Source organism: Durio zibethinus, chromosome 11, assembly GCF_047325235.1.
Source record: "Durio zibethinus cultivar Kanyao isolate XHJ-2024 chromosome 11, ASM4732523v1, whole genome shotgun sequence".
Taxonomy (NCBI): domain Eukaryota; kingdom Viridiplantae; phylum Streptophyta; class Magnoliopsida; order Malvales; family Malvaceae; genus Durio; species Durio zibethinus.
Window position 1 is genome coordinate 5457905 of NC_143172.1, and position 6497 is coordinate 5464401.

Genomic DNA, 6497 nt, shown 5'->3' on the forward strand with positions numbered 1-6497 from the left:
CAAATACATCGGCTTTTAAGCCACCACACCAGCTACCTTCATTCTCCTTTCATCATTCTTTTTGAATGCTTAATTTAAAGCGTAGAATATTGCAAGACCATGACTATTCATATTTAATACTTTATTTTTCCTCTTAAAACGAAGTTTAAGGTTACCCGATCAAGTGTGATGGTACGCTATTCTATTTATTTAGTTGTTTAGGAGGATTTTTGTAAGAGAAATGCAAATGCTACTAACAACTAGTCATTGGGCTATAGCCCGTAGTCCAATCAATTTGAAGTTTGAACCACGGGTCCATGAGTAAGGAACTTCCCTCTTCAAAATTAAGAAAATTCTTTACCCCAACCTGTTCGGTATTGGGTACTTCTGCTTCACCAATGACGAATGCTATGATGTTATCTAGTAAGAAAATAAGTTGGGTTAAGTACCGCGAATGCTTACATTGGGCCTAAAGGTAGGCTTTATCACGTGTCTTATTAAAATTTATTTAAAAAATTAATATAATTAAAAACATAAATTTATGAAAAAAAATGACAATTTTTTTACATCTTGTATACGGAACTTACAATATGAAAGAATAATAAATTATGAAATTTCCAAATATTTCATAAATCAAATGTGACGGTTGAAAACATTGGGAACGGACCGCGTAATTTGGTTCCATCAGGGCGCTTTGTGGCGGGAAAATTTCCGTACAGGTCCGATCATTCTACTATAATCACGTATAGAAGCCCTTGGTCCTCCCATTTCAAATTCTCAATCCCCAACGGTTGTTCCTTTCCTCTCATTTTGTCTATCGCGTTCCTCCAACAGAAACCTAATCCGATAATCAACAATCTAATCCCTTATCAACTGTCTTAAAATCTGTTAATTGCGAGGTTCAAAAGGTAACCTTTTTTTTTTTTTAAATGTTGGGGTTTCTCGTTATAGGGTGCAACTCTAGGTTTCCCCGAAGGAGTAAAATAGAGATATGAAATAACTGTTTGTTTTCAGAAATGTTATGCTGATATTTTTCCTTTTTTTCTTTTTTTTACTTCAAATTTCAAGTTCAGGTAGTGCAGATTTTGGTTTTGAAGGTCCTGGCGATTTGGGCAAAATGGCTTCCGAGTTAGACGATGATGGTGAGCAGACCATGTCAATCAACGAGTATCTTGAGAGCATCGAAGAAGAAGAGTTGGTAAAGGCTTTTGCACCCCAATTTATCTGTTTAGGGTTTTGTTTTGCGGGAATATTGAATTTAGTTAGGACTTTTTTGTTTCGTCTGGTTTGTGGACGAGGGATTTTTTTTCTTTCTGTCTCCTTTTTTTTTGGGGGGTTAGAAATGATAAAATCAAAATCTTTTATTTTTTTCGGAGCAGAAATTCTGGTTGAGACATACTTAATACTTGAACTAATGTATGAACATTGATTAAATTTTGAGAAAATTTCACGAGATGAAGCTTTGTCTTATTAATTTTATGCAAGCGTGGAATGCATCTTATGCATGCTAGTTTGAGTTCCGACAAATATATCTTCCATCATAAATTTAGATTGAAAAAGTATTAGATGCAAATAATTCTCAAATATAAGAAGATTAGCTATTGGTTGATTTGCTATTGTTTTTGTTCTGCTTCTTTGAGCTGTATATGCTATTGGCAATGTTTAACGTGTTATTTTTAATCTAAAGGAAGCAGATTTGGTTTTGGGTGGAGATGAGGGTGACGAGTGTGCCTATTCTAAAGGTTACATGAAAAGATAGGCTATTTTCTTGTGCCTGACATGCACCCCTGATGGGAATGCTGGAATTTGCACTGCTTGTTGTTTGTCTAGCCACGATGGCCATGAGGTATTTTCCTTTGCATTATCCTTTACGGTTTGGGGGATCCCCTCTCTTAATTTCATCTCTCATTCTGAATGCTAAACATTGATTTGTTGTTAATATAACTCTTAAGATGTGACTGAAATTGTGATTTATAAAGTGGAAGAATGTGATGCGCTTTTGCTTTCTGCATGCCTTGACTTTTGGAGTTGTGTTTATGGTTTGCAGTTTGTAGCTCATGCTCACAGACTGGTTTAAGCAAGTCATGTAGTCGTAAATATGATGCTACATTTGGAATTTCGTTCCTATCATCATGATATTTCCAACTATTGCAGCCTTTTTTCTTCCTCATTTTAAACTGGCATAACATTGAACCCTTTTCAGCTTGATCAGCATTAACTGCATTTATAATTCACACTGCTCACTGTTTCCAATATCTAACTGTGTTCTTTGAGAGTGGCTTCAAGCCACATTCTTATCATCTATCCAATTACCTAATTTTCTAGGATCACAATGGGGTATAGATTTTTTATTTGTTCTATAATGGAAGAACTCATGAATTGATTTAACAATGCTTGATTGGTTAAAACGTGGGACATGCAAGATTTTCATTCTGATTAGTTCCTGTGGCCATTTGAAATTCCACATGCTTACTTGATTACTGAACATAAGTAATGTATGCTAGTGTGCACTTGAAATTGCAGATTCTTACTTCAGTATTGGACATAAGTTATGTATGTAATGTTGGAAAAGTGGAAATTTTCTATGCTCAACTGCTCAAGGTTGTTGAGGAGAATGTTTTTATTTTACTTGTTTTTCTTTGTATAAATATTCTATTCTGTTATTTCTATTTGTTACATGGATGTAAGAGACTTTCATTGTTGCAATATTCAAGGTATTGGAGCTCTGGATCTAGAGAAATTTTAGTTGTGACTGTGGAAATTCAAAATTTAGAGAGTTCTCGTGCAAGTTTTTCCCAAATAAAGATGTAGATAATATCGAAAATTTATATAATCACAATTTTAAAGGTGTGTACTGCACCTGCAATCGCCCCTATCCAGATTCAGATCTCCAGGAACAAGTAGAGATGATACAGTGCTGTATGTGCGAGGACTGGTTTCATGGGGAGCATATCAGTCTCAACTCTCCCAATGAGGTCGGTAGACTGGGTGCATGTCCTACATTTTCATCTCATGTTTTGTTCTTCACTAGTTTGTGCCTGGGTATTGTATAAAATGGCACAATTTTTTTTTTCTGTTAAATCAGGGCAAATCTAGAGATGCCTTGTTAGGTAGGTTCTTGTTAATGTTTGCCGTAATTTTCCTTCTACTAAGATTCTTGCAATGTGTTGGCTGACTGCATTGTAGCTGGTCAAACTTATGGTGGTTATTCGGCTGAATCCCTCCTTCAGGGTTCTGTTTCATGTTAAGCATGATACCACTGGCATTATTCTGGCCTGAACATGTCTCTGGAAAGATGGATATGGGTTCTAATCATTTGAAACCAAACGATGATAAATTCAGTGAACATATGATTTCTGATCACAATTTATCAGTGTAAAATAGCTAAATTAAGCTTTGATATTGAAAAAGAAAGGAGGAAGAAATGAAAAAAAAAAAAAAAAAAAGTTTGTGACTTGGCAGTTTTTGCACGATTCTTTGAGTTATTGATATTGGGTAATAGATTATGATCTGAAAATACTTGTTTGGTAGATTCCTAGAGATGACGAAGGGGAGCCTCTATATGAGGATTTCATATGCAAGGCATGCTCTGCAGTGTGTTCTTTTTTTATTCAATATCCTAAAACCATATGGGCAGCACGGAGACAGCCTGTTACTCCTGTTACTGCTGGCAAGGACAAAAGTGTGGTGGAAGACATCCTAAAAATGATGTAGCTGTGAAACTTGATAATGATGCGTGCTCTGATTCTTCCCAAAAGAATAATTTGGTTTCTGATGCTAATTGTGAATCTGTATCTGATGACAAGAAGTTTGTTATTGGAGAAAGTTCTCATAATGGTGCTACTTGTATTCTTGGAGTAGACAGGATGTTGTGTTTACAACATGAATTTACTTTATATTTTATAATTTTTAAATGTATGAAAATTTTAATGGTGAAGCTAAACAACTAATTATTAAAAAAATCTGTTAAATTAGTAGTATTAACCACTAAATTCAATGCAGCTAGACGTAGATAATTTGCTAGCCAACAAAAGCTTAGTTGTCTCCATATATATTTTTTAACGATAAAGAGGTTTTAGAATTTAATTCAGTTTATTCACTCTTTTAAGTGGTTCGAATATGTTTATTTAGTCAAGCTAAACTAATTTATTCAAAAAAAATTTTTTTTACAGTTTTTAATGAATTCGAAGTCTGATAATTAAAAGAGAAATTAAATCTTTTGCGACCGTTAGTCATGTACTAATTATTGCTTGACCAAAACACCAAGAGTAATTTATAAACCAACTTTGCTCAAACCTCAGAGTAGATGTAGCAAAGTTGTTGAGAATAATGACTCAAATTTCGTAAAAGATTTGTTTGAGATTTGTTTGGGATTTGTCAGATATTGCTTGATGGACAAGAAGACTTGCAAAATAAGAATTTCAAGAGAAAGAAGATTCTTAATAGGTAAGTTTGATTTGCAAGAGAAGAATTCTAAAAGGAAAGGGATTCTTAATAGACAAGTTTGACTTACAGGAGAAGAATTCTAAGAGGAGAGGGATTCTTAATGGGCAAGTTTGTATGGTTATAAATAGGTGAAATCTCTACAGAGTTAGGTATGAGAAAAAAGATGTAAGAGAGTTGTAGGGTTTTGTAGGATAGACACCCCATAGGAGTATTGGGGCTCTACGTCTTATGGGTGTATATGTTTGTTTGTGAGTGGATTAGAGGAGATTGAAAGGGTCCACATAGGTATGATGTATGGGAACATATGGGTATATATTTGGTTGTGTTGAAAAGGTGCACAAGAGTTTGGGTTTGTGTTTGTTTGGGTTGAGAATACTCCATAGGACTAGAGGAGATTGAGAGTGTCTTATGAGTATTGATTGTTGAGTGAGGTTGATGATTTGATGTAAGTTTGTAATTCTCTACAACTAGTGGATCTTTTTTTCTCATCCGTGGATGTAGGTCAGTTGGATCGAACCACGTTAAATTGTTGTCTCTTGTGTGTTTGATTTATTGTTTGATTTCGCTTCCGCTGGTGTGATTGGATTGGAGGCTTTTAGCCCAACAAATGGTATCAGAGCTGAAGGTTCGAAACGTGAGAAGAGTTGAAGATTCAAGATGTGAAAAGAGCCGAAGGTTCGAGATGTGAAAGAGCTGAAAGTTTGAGATGTGGGAAGAGCTAAAGGTTTGGGAAGTGCATGATTTGAGACATGAAAAGAAGCAAGTTCAGAAGAGCTCGATTCGAGAGAAGAGTTCGAGTTCGAGTTTTGAAGATTGAGGATTGGTTTGTATGAAGCGTGAAGACACAAGAGAAGAGAAGATGATTGTGAGACTTCCATTGTAGGTGGAGTCAAGCATGTCTAGCATGAAGACAGATGATTGATGAAATTTGAGTCAATGTGGAGATTGTTGAGAATAATGACTCAAATCCCATAAGAGATTTGTTTGGGATTTGTTAGAGATTTGTTTGGGATTTGTCAGATATTGCTTGATGGATAAGAAGACTTGCAAAAAAAGAATTCCAAGAGAAAGAAGATTCTTAATAGGTAAGTTTGACTTGCAAGAGAAGAATTCTAAAAGGAAAGGGATTCTTAATAGGCAAGTTTGACTTACAGGAGAAGAATTCTAAGAGGAGAGAGATTCTTAATGGGCAAGTTTGTATGGTTATAAATAGGTGAAATCTCTACAGGGTTAGGTATGAGAAAAAAGATGTAAGAGAGTTGTAGGGTTTTGTGGGATAGACACCCCATAGGAGTATTAGGGCTCTACGTCTTATGGGTGTATATGTTTGTTTGTGAGTGGACTAGAGGAGATTGAAAGGGTCCACATAGGTATGATGTATGGGAACATATGAGTATGTGTTTGGTTGTGTTGAAAAGGTGCACAAGAGTTTGGGTTTGTGTTTGTTTGGGTTAAGAATACTCCATAGGACTAGAGGAGATTAAGAGTGTCTTATGAGTATTGATTGTTGAGTGAGGTTGATGATTTGATGTAAGTTTGTAATTCTCTACAACTAGTGGATCTTTTTTTTTTCATTCGTGGATGTAGGTCAGTTGGATCGAACCACATTAAATTGTTGTCTCTTGTGTGTTTGATTTATTGTTTGATTTCGCTTCCGCTGGTGTGATTGGATTGGAGGCTTTTAGCCCAACAAAAGTAGCCTGTTATTAAATCTGATTGGTTTTTGAATCTGCCAAATACATCGGCTTTTAAGCCACCACACCAGCTGCCTTCGTTCTCCTTTTATCCTTCTTTTTAATGCTTAATTTAAAGCGTAGAATATTGCAAGACCATGACTATTCATATTTAATCCTTTATTTTTCCTTTTAAAATGAAGTTTAAGGTTACCCGATCAAGTGTGATGGTACGTTATTCTATTTATCTAGTTGTTTAGAAGGATTTTGATAAGAGGAATATAAATGCTACTAATACATACTGGTGGATATGGGTGGAAGAGGACCAGAGAAATTTGAGTTTGGAACCCAAAAATTAGTCATTGGGCTAAAGCCTGTAATCCAATCACTTTGAAGTTT

At 35.2% G+C, this 6497-nt stretch overlaps 1 pseudogene across 1 annotated transcript; it reads left to right on the forward strand.

The window, feature by feature from the left end:
• The first annotated feature begins 617 nt into the window (after positions 1-617).
• LOC111290595 (uncharacterized) lies at positions 618-3934 on the forward strand (annotated as a pseudogene). The gene is made up of 5 exons (XR_016346242.1): positions 618-887; positions 1053-1177; positions 1667-1825; positions 2694-2954; positions 3511-3934. The product of XR_016346242.1 is annotated as an uncharacterized LOC111290595 (transcript).
• The last annotated feature ends 2563 nt before the right edge of the window (positions 3935-6497 follow it).